The sequence below is a fragment of the Macaca nemestrina genome, chromosome 12, assembly GCF_043159975.1.
Source record: "Macaca nemestrina isolate mMacNem1 chromosome 12, mMacNem.hap1, whole genome shotgun sequence".
Lineage (NCBI taxonomy): Eukaryota > Metazoa > Chordata > Mammalia > Primates > Cercopithecidae > Macaca > Macaca nemestrina.
In genome coordinates, this window is record NC_092136.1 from 107,266,325 (window position 1) to 107,290,246 (window position 23,922).

A 23,922-nucleotide genomic window follows, 5' to 3' on the forward strand; every position below is an offset into this window, starting at 1 on the left:
CTTTGTCCTTGGCCTTTATTTTTTTCACCATCACCATCTCTTTGGTTATCTCATCCAGGCTATGGTTTCAACTACTTTCCATGAATTGATGCTCATATTCATCTACAAGGACCACCCCTCCTGAGGTCCATTCTGCTCTTGGAAATGTCTTCCAGAACTCCTTAGAGCTCTGAAAATTCAAAAACTCTCAAACCAGTTCATTTGGTTCATCCCTCCTGACCACACTTCAAACTACTTCTCTTCCTGTGTTCCCTTCACCCATCCAAAATCTGGGACTCGTCCTTGACCTGTTTTCAAAATTCTATTTCCAAAATATTTCTCAAATGTGTTTCTTATCTACTATGGCCACTATCTTGATCCAGAACTTTTTCATCTCTTGACAGCATTGCAAATGCCTATAAACTAACCTCCCTTCTCTAATGTCAGGTCCTTCTGTGGCATCCTCCACGTGGGTGCCAATGTGGTCTTTCTAAGCAACAATTTATCTCTCTTCCCTACCTTTAGATCTTTAATGATTCCCACTACACACTGATAAAAATCCTAACTTACGAATATAAAACAGATGTCCCTTTATGTACTGGGTCCTTCCCACCTTGCCAGTATCAGTTCTTGGATCTCCTTCATTGTCACCTTGATTATAGCCATCCCCAAATCCTTGTCATCTCCATTTGCTACATGAAAACTTGGTGATTTTGCATTGGATTGCTCCTTTCTGGAATGTTTTACATTCTTTCCTGCTTATTGAAAAGATTATTCGTCCATCAAGACTCAGCTCCCATGTATCCTTTCTTATTAAATAGCCCCTGACTTTCCTCCTGCTCGGATCTTCCTTAGTAATTTAATTTCCTTCACAATAGCTTGTGCACACCTTTATTCTAACATGTCACCCCAGACTGCAGTTATCTCGTCATCTGACCTTTTCTGAGGGTAGGAATCAAGTCTTGCCTGTAATTGAAATGTAACGTGCATCACAACAAGGCTTCAGTAATTTCTAGATCTGACCCCTGCCGTTTGCTTCAAATTCTCAAGCATTCACGTAATCTCCCGGGTTGATTCAACCTATTATCTCCTCCTAGATTCTCATCTCTCTGTCCAGCCTTCTTGAACCAATAATCCAATGGGATAATCTGCCCAGGTTTGATGTAGGTTGGCCCAAGGCAGCTGGCTGTGAATTCCCCTATTCAGCTCCATGTCAGCTGGTCCCAGGTTCCTAGGAGGGCAGCCCAGATACAGCACCATGAGCACCTATCTGTCAGGTGTGCGAGAGACGAGAGAGAGACTAGGAAAATTGGACTCATTATCTCATTTTCTAATAGCAATATTTTAGAAAATAACTATGTATTAAGAGAACAGGTACTCCACTGACAAGCATCATTGCACTGCTCGAAGAATAGGAAACATTTATTGAATTGAAATAGCTATAAGGAAAAAATAGCAAGATATGATTTAAGAAAAAAAATGAACAAAACTGCTCTCATCCTGCATTTCTGTTTTGTCTATTGTGATGCAATTGGAGAGATGGGATATCTGAAGTCGCATCAAACGCTCATCTGTTATTCAGCTTTGCTAGAATGGAGCTGAAATGCACACGAAGGCAAGGGTCTAATTAAAATGCCAGACTATTTATTGTCTATTCTTAGCTTTGAAAGGTGATGAATGCTGTTATGGCATTGTGTAGACTATTTTGTTTAATGTGAAAGTCAAAAGGCCAAAAATTTAGATGGCTAACCAGGAAATGGAATGGAATAAATTATAAGAACACATTCACTGTGTGCTTTCAGTCAACTTAAGGTTCAAGAGTCTCCAACCAAATATGCTGAAATGAAGTGTGTAAATTTAAAACCCTTGCATTTTTCATTGTTAGAAACACAAACATGGGAGATTCTTTAGACGTTGTCACTTAATAATAATACAGAATTAAGCATAAATCAGGTTTGTCACGAACTCAAAGGGAATTGATTAAAGGAGCTCATTATAGTAATTACATCTAGATTATTGTCCTTCTGGATTACAGCTTTGAAGACTGCTGGAAAATGAAAATACTTACCAGTGACTTGCGCGATAAGAAAAGGGTGGGTGTGACCATTTTCATTTTCAAATGAGAAGATCTTGAGATAATACAAGTTCCCTCCAGATTCCACATTGAAGGCTGCTAACAGGACTTACTTTTCTGTCCTCCAGAATTAGGAATTGTGTTCATTCCTTACAACAGGGCCTCCAACTTCTTTTATATATAGCATAGACAGCACATGGTGTCTAGAGTCGCAAATATCTAAACTTGAATGTTAGCACTGCATGTTACCCACAGGACCATTGTGTTAACTGTGCCAAGTATGGACTCCTCACCACCAAGGGGTGCTATCTCCTAGTCGATGGTATGATTGTACCCCCTGGAATTGGATAACATGCTAGCCTTTGTGTGACTTGAATTGCTCATCCTCTCAAAGCCTCAGCTCCTTTACGTGTAGAATAGGGGTGTTATTAATAACAGGGGCATGATGAGTATCTACCTAGTTAAGTAATGGTGAAAATTAAGTGAGATAGTGTAACCAACCACGATCCCTAGTAGACTGAACAAAGGAAGATGAACGCGGGAATAAAAGACAAAGACAAAAGAGTATATTTGGAAGAAGAGGTCGGGGGCACCTTGCATCTAATGGACAAAGGCCCTGAGCTTTTTCAGTCTTCCAAATTTATTAGGTAAAACAGATAAGAGAAAGCGGGGGTGATTGTCAGGTAACTGTCAGCTGGTCGTTTGGTTCACAGCAGGCTTGCGAGACTGCATCCTTCGAACAATAGGTGCTCCATTTCCCATTAGATAACTTCAAGGAGTTATCCATTTCCCATTAGATAACTCCCGGTGCCAGGGAGTGATGGCCCTCAGCAAACCTTTTGGCCACAGGTGCAGTTTGCTCACATCCTGCATTCATGATAAACAGTTTGCTGTTTGATCATATAGCTGCCAGTGGGATGCTGAGTTGGTCGCGATCCCTTTGCCGGCTCTCTACAAGATACTGTGTAAAAATGTTTAGCATGGAACATGGCACAAAGGAAGGGCTTCCTGAATGTTAGCAATTATGGGCCAGGCGCGGTGGCTCACGCCTGTAATCCCAGCACTTTGGGAGGCTGAGGCGGGTGGATCACCTGAGGTAAGGAGTTCCAGACCAGCCTGGCCAATATGGCGAAACCCGTCTCTACTAAAAATACAAATAGCAGCTGGGCGTGGTCGCGGGCGCCTGTAATCCCAGCTACTTGGGAGGCTGAGTAACGAGAATCGCTTGAACCTGGGAGGCAGACGTTGCAGAGAGCCAAGATCGCATCACCACACTCCTGCCTGAGCAACAAGAGCGAGACTCCATCTCAAACAACAACAACAACAACAACAACAACAACAATTATGATAACAGTGCCCCATTTTTCTCAAGGGTTAGTCTCAAACTGAGCCTCCTAAACCAAAACAGCATTGCAGCTTTTGTGCTTCTGTTGGCCACCATAGTATTTATGTGCCCAGAGTACAGATATTTAAATCTGTTGTGTTGGAATTTTCCTTTGTCATATCGTCATGTTAATAAACTTTGATAGCAATAAGGGCTATAAATTTATAGGATTTATTTTATCTGGGAGAGAAATCACCTAAGAGGTGAGGAGAAAAAGAAGAATAAAAATCGTTCTAGAGATGTAGAGTCATCTAATTGTGGAAGGCTAAGATTAGGTTAGTCTTAATTCACATTTTCACTGGGTGTTCACTTTGGACCATTTCTTTTACATAATGTACATGATTTTCTGTGTTAGTCTGATGTGTGTCTAGAGGGAGTTCATTTAAAACTGTAAAGTTAAGACATTGATTGTCATTCTAAGTATGAAGAAAAGTGGAAGCAAAGACTTAGCATGAGACAAATGAGGTAATAATTAAATTGGACCCCGCACTGACATAGCTCATTCTGCTGAAGTTTCATAACAGATTTCCAGTTGTCTTCCTAGAAAAACTTTCTCTCTTAACTTCAACCACTTAGGGAAACTGATTTGTGGGGTTCCACCCCCCAGCTTGTGAAAAAGTAGAATTATCTGAATGAAAATAAGAACTTGTACTCAGAATTCTATGGCAGGTGAGGAAGATTTTCTTAAATAACTTGATATTCTATGATTCTTTATAATGATAAAATACTGCTTTATTAAGAATAAAACCACCTCTTTGTGAGACCACTGATAGAAGTGGGAACTCTTCAGTTCATTTACTGTGATGCACCTACTTATTTTCTGCCCTATCCTCTCCTCCATCCCACTTGTTTTACTTCATCATTTTCCATAGTATAATAGAAAAGGCATCTAAATTAAAGGACTCACAGTTTCAAAATAGAGAACTGGGTACACACTGCAAACTCCTTATATCCTTCACCAAAATAATGTATATGTGCATATCCATGCATGTGAAATGTCTATACACTTACACATCCTAAAGTAATGTGTATAATGAGGACATGCATAGCCATGCTGAGAAATTCTAGGCAGACCAGAAACTGTGGCCAATACCCGAGAGACTAAAAGTAGAGACTGGACTTATGAGAAAACAATGTCTGGAATACATGTGGGATTCATGTGAGAGTCCACCTGAGGGTCTGCCAAAGTGTAAGGGACCCCAAGCAACGGAAAGTCAGAGCCAGAGACGATGAGACCTGAACAATGAGAACGCCACAGTGCACAGGCAGGGAGACTAGCTGAGTTCCACAGGGAGGGTTTTCAAGTCTGCCACTCACTCTTCTCTCTCGCTTGAACACTTCTAGACCAAATATGATCCTCTCTCCTCAGTTTCCTACTGTTAGGCACACACTGACATTTACAACTCGTCTCCACCAAAGAGCACTCCTCCTCCAAATTGCAGTTCCAGGCCCATCTTCTCCAAGTTTACATGTTTAAATCTCTGGCTGGGCAGGATCATCACCAATCCATACCTGCACCTTCCATCTGCCCACTCTTTCTTCATCTCTCCAAGAGTATTACTATCCCCCAGTCTTTTCTTTGGGAGAAAATATAATAGATTTTGTAGCTTTTAAACTCTCCTTTAGTATACAATCAATGTCAGCTGTACTATATACCAAAAATACAATGCTTACAATAATAATACCATTTTATTAGAATATAATTTCCTAAGCACTTTGTTCTATGATATGTATTATACACACACCACCTTTGTTGAGCACCATATAACGTAAGTATTAAGTATTGTTACCTCCAGTTCACACATGAGGAAACTAAGGCTCAGAGAGATACATTTTCCCAGGTCTTATAGCTTGTCAAAGCTTGTGTGCTTAACACTACATGAAACTGGTGATTGCACCCTCAGAGCCATTTTTCAGAATTTTTAAAATTTCATTTTAAAATTCTATTTTTAGAATTTCATATTGGTGGTTCCATTTTATCCCATTTTTAGAATCTCCTACTGCAGTTTCTATCAATATATATTAAATAGGAGGCAGCATTAATGCAAATTATAACTGACACCATGTAACATTTTAAGCATTATTGGTCACCCCAATTTTCTATTTGTTCTCTACCCTCTTTCATGTAGTTACCACTTGGTACCCACTTACTTGTAAGGCTGACCAAATCCCATAGATGGAAGGTAAAAAGAGCATCCTGCAGCTATCACTCTACATGGAGTTTCTTCTTATTTGGGCTCTGTCCTCCTGGCATTAGTAGCTGCTGTTTTCATTCTTTCGTTTCTTCTGGTGGTGATCCCAGTGGGTATTAATCTTTACAGAGAAATGACCAAACCAAAATTTACTCCAGGAATTTTCTAACAGAGTTAGTGAGAATGACTCTACTAGCATTTTTATCTTATACTTAGTATTTTAAAAATCATTGAACATACACTTCCTTACCATCATCCCAAATAAAATAATGTCTGCCACCCTATTGAAATGATGACTCATGTGGCCTGTCTCTGTACCACACTGAGTATAGCAACCACCACTCAATGTTCACGCTCTCTGTTTCACCCTGTACATAAAGCTCAGTTCTTCAGATCCTAAGAAACTTTAGGCTGGAAACATCCCTCTGATGCGAAATCCTGTTCAACTGTGAACTTTCTCTAACCATAATGTAAAGTGATTTTCTTCAGTCTCTGACACATTACTTTCCATTTCTGGAAAACAGCCTATAGGTGATTCTAAAATTCAGTCTATCTGTCCATCGCCATGTCCCCGTGGGACCCAGTTCCAGCATGAGGATTGGTCAGCCAAGCTCTGAGTTATCCAGATCTGGCTTTGGTTTCCTCTGAGGATTTGCAGAGGTCTAACCACTTGAGAAACTGGGGATCTATGCAACTGCAGTAAAACATAATTTTCATTGCACTGTGTCGTAAAGGATTCCTTTAGACTTTCTAAATTTAGTGAAGTTGCATAGCACTATGTAAGTTTAGTTCTGCAGCTGACACATCCACTCCCCATGAGACATCATTTACAACTCAGATTTCAGCACATCCACCAGGGCATGTCTGGTGTTATCCCAGCTGCTATTGGAGCTTCTCTCCTTGCCACTGTTATTGTGAAGTCTGGTAATAATGTGCTCTTGACTCCAGTGACAAAGCAATGGTTTTATTCGAAATATCAGCTGAAAGCTGTGCTTTCAGTCCACAATTTTAGACAAATCCTCCAGGTGTAACCCTAGTGAAGCTGTAATCTTTGTGATTCCTTCTCTGCACAGCATCATAAAGCAAAGTTCATCAGAATGTTAACTCTGCTTTAAGACTCAACAGAGTCTTAAGAAAGGAGTTGCATCTTCTACTTTCACATTTCAAAGGATGTAAAAAGGTTCTGATGCATAACCCCCATGAACACATCCCGAATCTCCCTTCCTCTCCTATTCAGTTCTCTCCCACAACCTCTTGTGCTTCTTATTCACCAAGTCAAACCCCAAAGGGGGGAAAAACTGTCAAATAGATCCACTCTATTCTGGGAAACTTCTGACGTTTCCTATCTCCCTCATTTCTCCCAATCTATAACCTCCTCCTTCAGCATCTCTGGACACATCCTTTTCTGTGCATCTTCCAATTATATGTCACCAAAATACAGGAACTAATTTGGCAGTAACATAAGGCAGGGGAAAGTCTGGCAAACAAGATAACATTTTCTCATGTGGGCTGGGGGAGAGGAAAGAGTCTATTAATACCACATTAATAATTTTATTCCATTATTTGTCTTTTTACTGGTGAAAGATCAAAACTTTAGCTGATTTATTTCCTCCCTTTTTCCATCCTCCCACTCCACATTTCACGATTTTTCTTTTAAATATCTCAGATATCAATCTATATTACTTTATATATGTTCTAGAGAATATTTAAGTCATAAAATTTCAAAGCCAAAACAGTTACCTAGACATAAACTTTTTATTTTTATTTATTTATTTATTTTTTTGAGGTGGAGTCTTGCTCTGCCACCCAGGCTGGAGTGCAATGGCCCAATCTCTGCTCACTACAACCTCTGCCTCCCGCATTCAAGCAATTCTCCTGCCTCAGCCTCCTGAGTAGCTGGGATTACATGTGCACACCACCACCCCGAGCTAATTTTTGTATTTTTAGCAGAGACGGGGTTTCACCATGTTGGCCAGGGTGGTCTCGAACTCCTGACCTCAGGTGATCCACCTTCTTCAGTCTCCCAAAGTCCTGGGATTACATGCGTGAGCCACTGCACCCAGCCACTTCTTTTCTATTATATATTTCATTGTTTATTTTTGGTGCATTTCCTTTTTAACCTAAAAAATTTGGGGAGTAATTTTTCATAAAAGTATACAAATGAAGTAGTTAAAAGCTGTGCATGTGTGAAAATTATTTGTGAAGTCTTCTTTGAGTTTAGAAATTATTAAATCAATATTTTTCCCTCAAAAATCTGCAGCTGTTGTTTCCATTTTCTAACTGTTAATATTGAGGAGAAATCTGATGCCTACATGATTTTTCTTCTTGTATTGATAACATAGTTTCCTCAGGATGGATGATGTTAGACATTTTTTCTTCTTAAAATTTGAAATTCAACAGTATCAACGACGAGCTAATACTCATTAATTTTACCTCAAATGCGGTGAGCTCCTTTGATCTGATCATCTACCCTCAGTTCAGGGAGCCTGTGTCAGTATTTAATTGATTGTCGCTTCTCCTCCATCTGCCTCAGTCTTTTCTTCTGGAATTTCTAAACTGTAATTCTATATTGATTTTCTTTTCACCATTCTTATCCATATTACTCTAAGTTGTGGGAGCATTTCTGGAGCTTGCCTGGATTTGCCGGGGTTTTGGTTTTCTGAAGTATCCAGAATGATGTTCACACCCAAATGCAGATGATGCACAACCCCTGTTCCAAACTCCTTCACACTCACCCAACTCCACCAGAGAGGCTTTCCCAACCTCCCTTACAGCTAGTGGTTGTGGCCTTGCGACACCATCCTGATAAGTAAGATGCAAACACACAGAGGTCTCAGTAGCGTAGGGGGTGGTTGTAGAACACTTGAACTTTCTTGACAAAAGCATATACGTGACTGACACCAACTCTTCCCACTTCTTCCTGCTTTTGATGAAGACCTGATGCCTGGAAAGGCAGAAAACATTTTGTGACCAAGATGGAAGGCTAAAAGAATTGCAGAGAGGCTGGCCTTACCATCATGCAGTCAGCGTACCAACACAAACAGTTGCCTATACGTCTTGCTATGTTAGATAATTAAAAATCTTTATTTCACTCTTAGATATCTTCTGCTTACAACTGAAAGCATTCTAATCATTTCAGTGTTTCTCTTGTAAGAAGAGAAAACATAATTCTATGTCTTATGAAATCTGATATGCTCTTCTCTTCCCTTTGAACCACTGGCTGTGGGGATGATGGGCTCACTGTCAGTAATAACACAGATTTCACTGGAACTTTCCACAGCAGGGTCATGCAGGACTTTGCTCCCACAAAGTCTCACCGGGTTATATCTCAGATTCTCATAGTTGATCCTGTCACCTCTACTACTCCAGCTCCTGGGTTCATGTCCGCTACCTATGAAGTCACAGAGGGTGTTTCACCATTGCTATGGTTTGGGGGCCTTCCATAAGAATACTGACATCCATTCCAAGAAAATTTCTTCTCATCTCCTAAATCTGCCAGCTCTGAAGGTGGCAGATTGTTCTTCACAGAAAAGGGAAAGATAACAGTAATAACTACAAGTTACTGAGCACTTACTATATTCTAGCTTTAATGATTTACAGGGTACCCTATTGTATCCCACATCAACCCTATTAATATATGTTACTTTTATTTTAAAAATAGGTTAAGTGACTTGTCCACAATCACAAAGCTAGTCATAAAATCTAAAATCAAATTTAAATTTGACTTCACCACTTCTAGCTTCTTCGCACCGCTGCACTGTTACCCAGGAATTTAAGGACAATGAAATGTTAAATTGGGAGTTTCCACTGAGGCTCCATCATAAAATAGATAAAACTCTAAAGTAAAGTACGAGTTGCATATTTTGAAAGGAAGTTAGACAACTCCAAGGACACATCAAAGACATAAAATAATCAAGGCAGTGGAAAGTCAGAGAGGATTTGTAAAAATATTTGTTTGGAGAAAGACACTGAGTGCTGTGAGAACCACCCATTCCCCAAAGGGAAAGGGCAAAAGCTCACCTCTACCTCTTTCACCTCTGGCCTGCAGAGAACTTCCAGTGGGACCAGCAGGGAACCTCCAGAGTACCATGGAAACAGTCACAGGATGATCCACTTTCCACATCTGCTGGACCCAGAGAGACTAAAGTCATCTGAAGACCTATTCAATGACACTCTTTCCCTTCTTTTCTGCGTTTCCACCCCAAGTTATAACTCCCTCTGGAGCAGTCAGAAATATGGGTAGCTAGTGGAAAGCGGGAGGGAAATGAAAAAGAAAAAAGTCAACCACACCCTCTTCCAGAGAGGGTAGGGGACCACCCACTGTAGGCTCTAACTGAAGAATCGGAAGGGAACAGAATTATTGACCTCAGCATGAAGCATTTCCTAATATATTGGACTGAACATTTTATTAATCACTTACTGAATCAGGGCAACTTAGAGTTACCCACTATTAGGTAACAGTAATAGTAATCAGAAAAGTATAAGCTGCCACATTTCATCCAGGGCATGGGAAAAGATTTCCTCCATTGTATAATTTTAAGAAACCAATGTAGACAAAATAAATTGCATTCAGCTGTGTTGTCAGCATATCAGTAAACAACATATTGGTGTCTACATCCCCTTCTGAAACCCTAGGGAAAAAAAAAAAACCAGATTTGTCAGCTTTTACCCAGGACTTCATTCCTCCACTGAGTTTAAACAAAGTCTATGGGAACCAACACACCCTGTAGCCCTTTCTATACTTCATCTGTAACTCCTTCACCCCCTAATTATCCCTCAGTATATAGCCAAACCCTCAAAACCCTCAGGCAATTAATGCATACAGATTGATATTCCGTGGGCTCCTTACCCCTTCAGTAAACGTGCATGGTCATGTTGTAATCTCAGTGATGTCTCAGGGTAACACCCCTGCTACACTAGCAGTTAATCCAGTTGTTCACTACAGGGACAGTAACACCCTCTAGGGGAAACTCGGGAAATTTGTGGGGGCATTCTAACAGTGTAGTTGTGCCCCAGAATTAGCCTATCGAAGAATATAATCTTTTGTTCTCTTTTATGTTACAGTGAGGGCATTATATTGACTCTTTGAATTATATCTGCAAGCAGGTTATATTATCAATGGCTTTCATCCAGTTTAAAAATATGACATTCAAAAATGTCTCTTATCCAGGCACAGTGGCTCATGGCTGTGATCCTAGCACTTTGGGAGGCCAAGGCAGGAAGACTGCTTGAGCTCAAGTTCTAGGTCAGCCTGGGCAACATAGCAAGACCCCCATCTCTACCAAAAAAAAAAAAAAAAAGCTGGGAATGGTGGTGTGCACCTGTAGAACCAGCTACTTGGGAGGTTCAGCTGGGAGGATTGCTTGAGCCAAGAGATCAAGGCTGCAGTGAGCCGTGATCATGCCATTACACTCCACCCTGGATGCAGAGTGAAACTGTTTCAAATATATACATATATCTCTTACTAAAATGAGAATTAAGCACGATATGATTAATAACAAGCAAATTCACACAACTTTATGTTGTGTACTCAATCTAATTTTCTCTGGTTTGTATATACATTTTGCATATTTTTTATTTTGAAAAATTTTACACATTCAGAAGTGTCAGAAGAATAATACATTAAACTTCTGTTTGCTGTTCCCCTAGATTTGCCAGTTTTAGCATATTTCCTCTCATTTGTTTTATCTTTATTTATATATATATATATATATTATTTTTTCTCTCTCTCAATCATTTGAGAGTTACTTGCAGACTTTGACACTTCATCCCTAAATACTTCAGCATGTGTCTCCAAAGGAAAGAAGTATTCTCTTACATACCTACCTACTACCATGCAATGATCACACTCAAGAAATTTAACACTGATTTTTTTTAAAAAACTTAGTATCTAAGATAAAGCTCATGTTCAAATTTTCCCAATTGTTTCAATAATGTACTTTTCATAGCTTTTTTGTTTTCTTTTTCTTATCCAAGAATTAATCCAAAGTCACTCATTGAATTGAGCTGTCATATTTCGTTTTCCCTAATCTAATCAGTTCACCAGCCCCTTTGTGTCTTTTATGTCAATGACATTTTTGATGAGTAAAGGCTACTTGTTTTACAGTATGTTTTACAATTTGGATTGTTTTCTGATGAGTAGATTCCGTTTTTTTAATTCCAGAATATTATACAGGTGATGTTGTGAGCTTCTCATGTATCACATTCAAAGGTAAAAAAAGGGTATTTTATCTCATCCTGTTGGAAATGCTAAGTTTGATCATTTTGTTAAGGAAATACCTATCAGATATTTCCCTTGATGAGTTACTGGTTTGTGTAGAAATACACTGGTTTTGTTTTACAAAAATTGTAAATCCTAGTGATACTCTTCTAGAGAGGGGAACTAAATGCTTAGCACAAAAAGTGCAGGTAATCCCACTCTTATCTGCTTTTTACCTGATGTTATAAAGATTTCAGAAGATCAACCCTTAATATGTTGCTAGGGACAGGTGCAGTGGCTCATGCCTGTAATCCCAGCACCTTGAGAGGCCCAGGCAGGGGCATCGCTTGAGCCCAGGCGTTTGAGACCAGCCTGGGCAACACAGCAAGACCTCATATCTAAAAAAAAAATTTTTTTTAATATTAGCTGGGCATGATTGGCCTGTGCCTGTAGTCCCAGCTACTCAGGAGACAGAGGTGGGAGGATTGCATGACTGTGTTCAATTATCATAATTTAAAAGGCAGAATATTGGTTCTAAAAGGGGAGATGTATAAGTAAATATGGTAGATAAAACTTACATATGCACTAATATATATTCCATGCTTTTCTTTCACTGAGTAAATACACTTGATTCTCCATCATAAATTGCATTTTTAAATATAGCATGTTTATATGAATAAATATGAATGTTTATTAATATAATCATGGTTATATTTTGTATTAATATATGTCTAGTTCCTTTGGGACCCAGGCACATTTTGAGTTCAAGTGCCAGATAAATAAACAGTGAGGTTTGCTATTCATATCTTATGTCTTACTGGGGGCAGGTCTTTGAATTCAAAGAATACCTCAATACTAAATTATAGTAAACCCCTTGAGAGAAAATAGTCTTCATCTCCTAATAGAATACCATAAGATATCATGGGCATTCAATTTCCTTCATCTTGATTTGCCAGTGGTCAATTTGGTTTTCATTTAGAGTATTTGAGATGAAATTTAGACCATAAAGAGTTTAAAATATTAAGGACTAAAAGCATGAGCAGTTTATTTCCTACTTACAAGAAAATTAAGATCCTTTGAGTATTATGAACACCTTGTATAGTTATACAGGCATTCTCAAAAATTATGCCAGCTAATAATTTAATACATCTCAAGGATGCCTGTTCCACATTCCCTTGAGTTACATTCAAAAGAAAAGCAGATGATTAATTTGTTAAATTCAAATAAGCAGGAAATTCTATTAGATATTTGAAAAATTGCTTCTCTTCAGTGAAACTCAAACTGCATATTAAGGAGAATGCATAGATAGAATAGCTCAGACTCAAACCGTCATGACCTAAATAAGATTTTGTGTCCAGCAAAACTCCACTTACCAACGCAATTTAGAATTCTACCAAATTATCACTATATAAAATCGGGTCTGCTATAAAGAAGCCAAATAAGTAACATTTGTAAAGACAGAACATTGTAAATAATTCTACCAAATTATCACTATATAAAATCGGGTTTGCTATAAAGACGCCAAATAGGTAACATTTGTAAAGAGAGAACCAATAGTTACAATCTTGTCTTTGTTGGTCTGTGCACTGGATACATGTTATCTAATTTAATTTCAATAGCTTTCTAAGATCTTACTTGCTATACCTCCACTCTCCACTATCATTAAACTGCGCATCTTCAAGCAAAGTTCTCTCTTCTTTGTGTACCATTCCCAGAGTCTTGCACTGTGCCTGCCTCATAATATGTACACCAGGGCATTTAAATAATGTACATAAAGCCACATAATTATGAATATATTACTACACCACTCCATACTCAATGCTTTTTATGTTATACCATGATGTTTCCAAACAGGACTTCATAGATTAGTGGAAAAATCAAAATAAATTGAAGTGGGTTGCCACAAAGCTTTCATTTAAAAGCCTAAAATACATCCAACTCTATTCAGTGGTTGATTTGTATATGGCATCCAGAGGGCAGTCTGACATCGAGTTGAACTAAATGATAGTAATTATAATGAAATATGATCATTGTGTAAATGAACAACACCTCAATATTCAGTACATATAACTGATAGAAAGGTTGGCATGTCTTACTGTTTATCATTAAAATATGTCTTAATGGAGACTTCCAATTTGAAAGGCAAGATTGATGGAAAACATTAACTATGCAATAAATTCTGTTACTGCATATTTCATAGAGATAAATCCTAGATGATGATTCTGGAGTTGAGAGATACCAATAAATCATGGAAAAAACATCCTTTTTACTAGCAGAGATTATATTTGAAAGTTACTGCTGAAAGATTCCTGTTTTATCAATTTTTATAAAGATATTTAAAAGACCAAGAACTTCTAAGAATGTTTAACTCAGGGAAGAGATCAACCTTTTCTGTCCAAAAGCTGAGTCTACAGTTTAGTTTAGGTCAATAGTTCATGGATTCTTTCTCAAGCATTATAAACTGGCCCATTTTAATAATACAAAATACAAATGCTAAAAGACAGTAGTGTAAGAGATTTCATTTCATTTAACTGCTGCTCTTTAAGAAAACCATATGGGCCAGGCGCAGTGGCTCATGCCTGTAATCCCAGCACTTTGGGAGGCCAAGGCAGGCAGATCACAAGGTCAGGAGATTGAGACCAACCTGACTAACATGGTGAAACCCATCTCTACTAAAAATACAAAAAATTAGCCAAGCGTGGTGGCCGGCGCCTGTAGTCCCAGCTACTCGGGAGGCTGAGGCAGGAGAATGGCTTGAACCCGGGAGGCGTAGATTATTGCAGTGAGTGGAGATCCGGCCACTGCACTGCAGCCTGGAGACAGAGTCTCCGTCTCAAAAAAAAAAAGAAAAAAGAAAAAAGAAAAGAAAAAGAAAAGAAAACCATACGAAAAAGCCTGCTCTAATTTCTCCCTACCTGGAGAGAGAAAATGTTGCATTTATCAGAGAAAATGCACAGATAAGTATCTCTGAAAAAGTGCTGTAACTCTATTCTTTTCTTTTTCTTTTTTAGGCAGGGTCTCACTCTATGACAAGGCTGGAGTACTGTGGCGCAATCACAGCTCACTGCAGCCTTGACTTCCTGGGCTTAAGTAATCCTCCCCCCTTGGCCTCCTGAGTAGCCAGGATTACAGGGTGCATCATCAAACCCAGATAATTTTTTTTTTCGTAGACATGAGGTCTCACTATGCTGCCCAGGCTTCCTTCATCTTTTGTTCCTTCATTTTTTTTTTTTTTTTTTTTTTTTTTTTGAGACGGAGTCTCGCTCTGTCCCCCAGGCTGGAGTGCAGTGGTGCGATCTCAGTTCACTGCAAACTCTGCCTCCCGGGCTCACGCCATTCTCCTGCCTCAGCCTCCCGAGTGGCTGGGACTACAGGTACCCACCACCATGCCTGGCTCATTTTTTGTATTTTCAGTAAAGATAGGGTTTCACCGTGTTAGCCAGGATGGTCTCGATCTCTTGACCTCGTGATCTGCCCGCCTCGGCCTCCCAAAGTGCTGGAATTACAGGCATGAGCCACTGCAGCCGGCCCCCCCCCCTTTTTTTTTTCTTTTCTTTTTGGAGACAGAGTCTCCCTCTGTCGCCTAGACTGGAGTGCAGTGGTCCGATCTCAGCTCACTGCAACCTCTGTCTCCCGGCTTTAAGTGATTCTTGTGCCTCAGCCGCCCCAGTAGCAGGGATTACAGGCTGGTGCCACCACGCCTGGCTAATTTTTTTGTATTTTTAGTAGAGACAGGGTTTGGCCATGTTGTCCAGGCTGTTCTCCAACTCCTGAGCTTAGACAATCCACCCGCCTCAGCCGCAGAGTGCTGGGATTACAGGTATGAGCCACTGCATCCAGCAATTGCTTATTCATCTTTACACTGATAAGTCTGTGGAATGTTTGATCAAAATTGCAACACTTACTCCAGCCTTTATTTCGTTATAACAATGTGACTACAAGACCTTCTAAATGACCTTCTTGAATTTTATATACTTCTTTCCAGATTAATTTCCTAACACACTACTTCAAGTAGATGATACCTTTAAAAAAAAAAAAGTCTGCACTAATGCCACAATATTGACAGGAATAAGCCATAATTACTTAGACTTCTGAGACTTTTAAAAATTTGTCCCAAATATTTCAAGATATTCTTATCTCCTGAAAATCCTTCAAATGACTTTTGTAGATACTTTACTTGTTGTTCCCTAAACATGCCTTGTATATAGTCTCCCTTTGCACTTTTTCTCACACTATTTCACACAACCAGTACATCATACCCAGTAGCTCTCTGTCTGGTCTAATTCTATTCATTGACTCATTTGAAGTTCCAATTTTCCAAGTTTGAACTACTACCTCTCATTCCTCTGAGATCCTTTTGACATGGTATGCAAGTTAGTTAGCTGTTTTAAAATAGTAAGTAAATATTTTAACATAAGTTTTTCATAGTTTAACTTCATAAAACTTTAATCTCCTTGAAGATTAAAAGTCCATTTTCTTCACATTTCCACTCTTCCCAACACAGTTTGTTGCTTATAATGGGTACTAAATAAATATTTGCCAAGTTGACTTTATTCTTATTCAATTAATAAACTATGGCAAATAGAAGGAAGCCCAATTGCAAAGTCCAAACCATTAACTCTCTTTCTTAGCTCCAGAATTCACAGAAAACCTTTGCATAAATTTGGTGATTGTCATTTTAAATTCAGATGAATAATCTTTGTGTAAGATGTAAGCAATTTCTGGACTCTAAAATTGTATTATTCTTCCTATGGAACCTAATACATTTGTGTATTTGTTGGTTGTATGAGTGAAATATCCTTTACAACAGCAAATATATCTTATCATTTCATTCTCCAATGCTTCTTTCCATGTAAGAAACAATAATTTCTGCATGAATTAGTAATTTTTTATAGGCAAGCCATTAAAACCAAGAGAACACAAAGAATACTACAAAATCAAGGTTTTATAATATTCCAATAAATGTTTCCCTTATGTTTGAAGATGCAAGATTATATTCAGGAGTACAAAAGTATTTGCAAACTATTATCTATATTATATGAGGGGGAAAAGACAAAAAAATACAACCAGAATTTAAATTTTGTTATTATAGGGAAATGTCCTATAATTGAATGCGTAGTGTATGCAAGGCTCATTTCCTTAATTTAATTTACATTACAACTGTATAATTACCACGGCTCTTTTCTAGATAAGAATATCAGGCCCAGAAGAGAAACTTACTCTGGACCACTGAGCTGACTGGCTTAAGTCATTGCTTGCTGATTCCTCAAATACAGATGATCCTTGGTGTATGATGGGGTTACATCTCAATAAGCCCATTGTAATTTTAGTATGTCAATAAGTGGAAAATCCACTTAATACATCGAATCTACCAAATATCATAGCTTAGCCTAGCCTACATTAAATGCACTCAGAACACTTACATTAGCCAACAATTGGGCAAAATCATCCAACACAAAGCCTATTTTACTTTTGTTTGTTGTTTTTGTTGTTTTGAGATGGAGTTTCACTCTTGTCATCCAGGCTGGAGTGCAATGGCACGATCTCAGCTCACTGCAACCTCCATCTCCTGGATTCAAGCAATTCTCATGCCTCAGCCTCCCCAATAGCTGGGATTACAGGTACGTGCCACCATGCCCAGCTAATTTCTGTATTTTTAGTAGAGATGGGGTTTCACCATGTTGGCCACGCTAGTCTCAAACTCCTCACCGCAGGTGATCCGCCTGCGTTGGCCTCCCTAAGTTCTGGGATTACAGGTGTAACCCACTGCGCCCAGCTCACAAAGCCTATTTCATAATGAAGTGTTAAACATCTCATGTAATTTACTGATGTCCTACTGAATGCATATTACTTTTATACCATCAGAAAGTTGAAAAATTATAAGTCAAACCATCATAAATTGGGGAGTCTGTATACTTTTCAGTATATCTTAGGTGCCTCTGAGTTTGCTTTGTGAAAAATGTCTATTCTTTCTTAGTGATTATACAGTAAAACATGAGAAGCACTGAATAATTTATAAACTACAGAAAGGTATAATATAATCTATAATTCATCACATAAACGCTGTTGAAGTTGTGGTGCCTTCCCTTCTGGTCTTTATGATTATATACATAAAGAGACCAAAATTAGTATTATATTGTACCCTGTACATAACTGTATTCTGTATTTTTTCAATTAAAAAAATTTTTGATACATTACATTTGTACATATTTATGGGGTACTTGTGAAATTTTGGTACATGCATAGAATGTGTGATGATCAAGTCAGGCTACTTAGGGTATCCATCACCAAAGTGTTTGTCACTTTTATGTGTTGGATACATTGTAAGTCCTCTGTTTTGGTTGTTTTGAAACACACAATACATTGTTGTTAACTATAGATAACCCTATTCTGCTATTGAACATTAGAACTTATTTCTTCTATCTAACTATATGTTTGTACCCATTAACCAAACTCCTTTCACTCCCCCTCCTACCCATATACTCTTGTCAGTCTCTGGCATCTGTCATTCCACCGTCTACCTCCATGTGATCAACTTTTTAGCTCCCACATATAATATGCAATATATTTCTTTCTGTGCCTGCTGATTTCACTTAACCTCCCGTTCCATCCATGTTGCTATAATACAATTTTATTCTTTTATATGGTAGAATAGTATTCCATTGTGCATATATATGACATTTTCTTTATCCACTCCTTCACTGATAGACATTTGGGCTGATTCCATATCTTTGCTATAGTGAATAGTGCTGCGATAAACATGAGACTCCATGTATCCCTTTGATATGCAGTTTATTTTGCTTTGGATAATACCGAGCACTGGAATTGCTGGATGCATGGTAGTTCTATCTTTAGTTTTTTTTTGAGAAATCTTCATACTGCTTTCCATAGAGGCTGTGCTAATTTACATTCCCACTAACAGTGTATAAGAGTTTCCATTTCTCCACATCCTCACCAATATTTGTTATTTTTGTCTTTTTAGTAATAGCCATTCTAACTGGGGTAAGATGATATCTCATTGTGGTTTCGATTTGCATTTCCCTGATGATTGGTGATGTTGAGCATTTTTTCATACAACTGTAGGCCATCTGCATGTCTACTTTTGAGAAATGTCCATTCATGTCCTTACCCCATTTTTAATGGGATTATTTGGGTTTTCTTTTCTTTTTCCTGTTGAGTTGTTTGAGTTTCTTGTATATTCTGGATATTAGTCTCCTGTGAAATGAGTATGCAAATATTCTCTCTTATTCAACAGGCTGTCTTTTCATTCTGGTGATTGTTTCTTTTGCTGTGCAGCTTTTTAATTTAATGTAGTCCTACTTGTCTATTTTTGGCTTCCTTGCCTGTAATTTTGAGATCTTAGCCATAAAATCTTTGCCTAGACCTATGTCCTGAAGAGTTTTTCTTATGTTATTTTCTAGTAGGTTTATAGTTTTGGGTCTTAAGTTTTTAATCCATCTTGAATTGATTTTTATATAAAGAGGGAGATAGGGTCCTGTTTCGTTCTTCTACATATGGTTATCCAGTTTTCCCAGCACCATTTTATTATAGAGGGTGTCCTTTTCCCAAGGTATGTACTTGATGGCTTTGCCAAAGGTCAGTTGGCTGTAAATGTGTGGATTTATTCCTGAGTTCTCTATTGTGTTTCATTGGTCTATTTGTCTGTTTTTTTAATACCAATACCATGCTGTTTTGGTTACTATGTAGCCTTGCAATACATTTTAAAGCCAGGTAGTATGATCCCTCTAGCTCTGTTCTTTTTGCTCAGGATTTCTTTGGCTATTCTGGCTCTTTTTTAGTTCCATACAAATTTTAGGAATTTTACATTAAAAAAAAAAGTTTTATTTTTTGTTTTTGTTTTGAGATGGAGCCTCACTCTGCCCACCAGGTTGGAGTGCAGTGGTGAGATCTTGGCTCACTGCAACCTTTGCCTCCCAGGTTCCAGTGATTCTTCTCCCTCAGCCTCCCCAGTAGCTGGGATTACAGGCACCTGCCATGGCACCCGGCTAATTTTTGTATTTTTAGTAGAGACGGGGTTTCACCATGTTAGCCAGGCTGGTCTCAAACTCCTGACCTCAGGCGATCCACTTGCCTTGGCCTCCCAAAGTGCTGGGATTACAGGTGTGAGCCACTGTGCCTGGCCAGACATTTTTTTATTTTTGTGAAAAATGACATTGGTATTTTGATAGGGATCACACTGTAGATCACTTTGGGCAGTATGGTCATTTTAACAACAATAATTCTTCTGATGCATGAGCATAGGATGTCTTTACATTTGTTTGTGTCCTTTTCAATTTCTTTCATCAGTGTTTTGTAGTATTTCTTGTAGAGGTCTTTTGCCTCCTTGGATAAATTTATTTCTAGGTATTTTTTTTTTTTTTTAGCTATTGTAAATGTGATTGCCTTCTTGATTTCTTTTTCAGCTATGTCATTATTGATGTTCAGAAATACTACTGATTGATTTTTGTATGTTAATTTTGTATACTGCAACTTTACTTAATTTGTTTTTCAGTTCTAAGATGTTTTAGTGGAGTCTTTTGGTTTTTCTAAATATAAGATTACATCATCTGCAAAAAGTGACAATATGACTTTCTTTTTTCCAATTTGGATGTCTTTTACTTCTTTCTCTTGCCTGATTACTCTGGCTAGGAGTTTCATTATTTTGTTGAAGAGGAGTGGTGAAAGTAGGCATCCTGTCTTATTCCAGTTCTTAGAGAAAAGGCTTTCAACTTTTCCCCATTCAGTATGTTAGCTGTGGGTTTGTCAGGTATGGCCTTTGTTTGTTGAAATTTTTAATGAGAATTTTTTCAAGTACCTAAGACCTTCAAAATTTGAGTTTTTAATAGCTGTATAACATTTCAAATTATGAATGCACCCCAATTAATTTAATCAATTTATTGTTACAAAATTTTTTGGTGTTTTCAATACTAAACATTAATGAATATTTTTATAAACAATTTTTTTTTACTATATCTTATTAAGATTTTACTTGGCTAGATGCTAAGAAGTCGAAATAGAGAACGAGAGGTTATAAATAATTTTGAGACTTTTGATACCTTATGTCAAAAGTGCTTTACAAAAGGTTGTACCAAGTCACACTCCCACCAGAAGCTTGTGTATCATGCATTTTCACCAGCAAGACTGTAATTTTAAAATCTTAAGACAAAAATGGGATGTCATTGTTTGATGTGTATTTCATAAAAATTTTTGGTGATCAATTACACAGAACTAATTTTATGTGTATTAGTCATTTTTACTTCTTCTGTTAAGTATCTGCCTATTCTTTTTTTTTTTTTTTTTTTTTTCCCCTGAGACGGAGTCTCTCTCTGTCGCCCAGGTGCGAGTGCAGTGGCACAATCTTGGCTCACTGCGAGCTTCGCCTCCCAGGTTCACGCCATTCTCCTGCCCACAGCCTCCCGAGTAGCTGGGACTACAGGCGCCCACCACCACACTCGGCTAATTTTTTTTTATTTTTTAGTAGAGACGGGGTTTTACCATGTTAGCCAGGATGGTCTCGATCTCCTGACCTTGTGATCCGCCTGCCTCAGCCTCCCAAATTTGCTGGGATTACAGGTGTGAGCCACCACTCCTGGCTGTATCTGCCTATTATTTACCAGTGTGTTTTTCTTTCAGATTAATGAATTCTTTACATGTTAAAGATAAAAACTTGTGTGATGTATTTCAGGTGAATATTTAGTCCAGGTTTCTTTGCCTTTGTAGTTTTATACTTTTAATGTGTGTGTATATGCATATTTATGGATAAATGAATATATGTGAAATTGTGTGTGCATGTATATGAGTTAAAACCACTGTCCTTCCATCACTTTTATACATGGAGGGGGTCTAGGAAAGCCTATCTAGACATAATGTTTTAAATTCAATTGCAATTCATTAGAGCATATACATGAATATTCAATAACATGCAAAAAAAAATTTAAAAAGCCTATTTCTACACAGAGCAAGGGTAATTGCATTTGGGAACTTGAATAATTTCTCCAAAGAATATTTTTTGTAGGCAAGCAATTAAAAAACATATACATAAAAGATATAACAAGATGGCCAAATAGGAACAGCTCTGGTCTGCAGCTCCTAGTGGGATCAATGCAGAAGATGGGTGATTTCTGCATTCCCAACCAAGGTACCCGGTTCATCTCAGTGGGACTGGCTGGACAGTGGGTGCAGCCCAGGGAGAGCTAGCTGAAGCAGGGTGGGGCATCGCCTCACCCAGGAAGCACAAGGGGTCGGGGAATTCCCTTTCCTACCCAAGGGAAGCTGTGACAGATTGTACCTGGAAAAACGGGATACTCCCACCCAAATACTGCACTTTTCCCAAGGTCTTAGCAACAGGCAGACAAAGAGATTCTCTCCCATGCCTGACTTGGTGGGTCTCACGCCCTCGGAGCCATGCTCACTGCTAGCACAGCAGTGTGAGATCAAACTGTGAGGTGGCAGCCTGGCTGGGGGAGGGGCGTCTGACTTTGCTGAGGCTTGAGTAGGTAAAGAGAGCAGCCGGGAAGCTCAACTAGGTGGAACCCAGTGCAGCTCAGCAAGGCCTACTGCCTCTAGACTCCACCTCTGTGGACAGGGCTTAGCTGAACAAAAGGCAGCATACAACTTCTGCAGACTTAAACATCCCTGTCTGACAGCTCTGAAGACAGAAGTGGTTCTCGCAACATGGCATTTGAGTTCTGAGAACAGACAGACTGCATCCTCAAGTGGGTCCCTGCCCCCCTTGTAGCCTAACTGGGAGACATCTCCCAGTAGGGGCCAACAGACACCTCATATAGATGGGTGCCCCTCTGGGACGAAGCTTCCAGAGGAAGGATCAAGCAGCAATGTTTGCTGTTTTGCAATATTTGCTGCTCTGCAGCATCCGCTGGTGATACCCAGGTAAACAGGGTCTCCAGCAAACTCCAACAGACCTTCAGCTGAGGGACCTGACCATTAGAAGGAAAACTAACAAACAGAAAGGAATAGCATCAACATCAACAAAAAGGACATCTACACAAAACCCCATCTGTAGGTCACCAACATCAAAGACCAAAGGTAGATAAAATCACAAAGACGGGGAGAAACCAGCAGAAAAGCTGAAAATTCTAAAAATCTGAGCACCTCTTCCCCTCCAAAGGATCGCAGCTCCTCGCCAGCAATGGAACAAAGCTGGACAGAGAATGACTTTGATGAGCTGACAGAAGTAGGCTTCGGAAGGTCGGTAATAACAAACTTCTCCGAGCTAAAGGGAACATGTTCGAACCCATCGCAAGGAGGTTAAAAACTTTGAAAAAAAGTTAGACGAATGGCTAACTAGAACAACCTGTGTAGAGAAGAACTTAAATGACCTGATGGAGCTGAAAACCATGGCACGAGAACTTCGTGCCGCATGCACAAGCTTCAGTAGCCAATTCCATCAAGTGGAAGAAAGGGTATCAGTGATTGAAGATCAAATTAATGAAATAAAGTGAGAAGGCAAGGTTAGAGAAAAAAGAGTAAAAAGAAATGAACAAAGCCTCCAAGAAATATGGGACTATGTGAAAAGACCAAATCTACGTTTGGCTGGTATACCTGAAAGTGATGGGGAGATTGGAACCAAGTTGGAAAACACTTTTCAGGATATTATCCAGGAGAACTTCCTGAACCCAGCAAGGCAGGCCAACCTTCAAATTCAGGAAATACAGAGAACACCACAAAGATACTCCCTGAAAAGAGCAACCGCAAAACACATAATCAGCAGATTTACCAAGGCTGAAATGAAGAAAAAAATGTTAAGGGCAGCTGGAAAGGAAGGTCAGGTTACCCACAAAGGGAAGTCCATCAGACTAACAGCAGATCTCTCGGCAGAAACCCTACAAGCCAGAAGAGAGTGGGGGCCAATATTCAACATTCTTAAAGGAAAGAATTTTCAACCTAGAATTTCATATCCAGCCAAACTAAGCTTCATAAGTGGAGGAGAAATAAAATCCCTTACAGACAAGCAAATGCTGAGAGATTTTGTCACCACCAGGCCTGTCTTCCTGAAGGAAGCACCAAACACATAAAGAAACAACTGGTACCAGCCACTGCAAAAACATGCCAAATTGTAAAGACCATTGATGCA

General features: G+C 38.9%; 1 long non-coding RNA gene across 2 annotated transcripts in view; it reads right to left on the reverse strand.

The window, feature by feature from the left end:
• LOC112428836 (uncharacterized) overlaps positions 1-23,922 on the reverse strand; it is a 112,310-nt gene that overhangs the window by 67,575 nt on the left and 20,813 nt on the right. For both annotated transcript variants that reach the window (XR_011611035.1, XR_011611036.1), the window contains exons 2-3: positions 9,650-9,752; positions 5,589-8,573 (exon numbers count right to left, since the gene is read on the reverse strand). This is a non-coding gene — a long non-coding RNA (uncharacterized lncRNA). The remainder of the gene's footprint in view (positions 1-5,588; positions 8,574-9,649; positions 9,753-23,922) is intronic.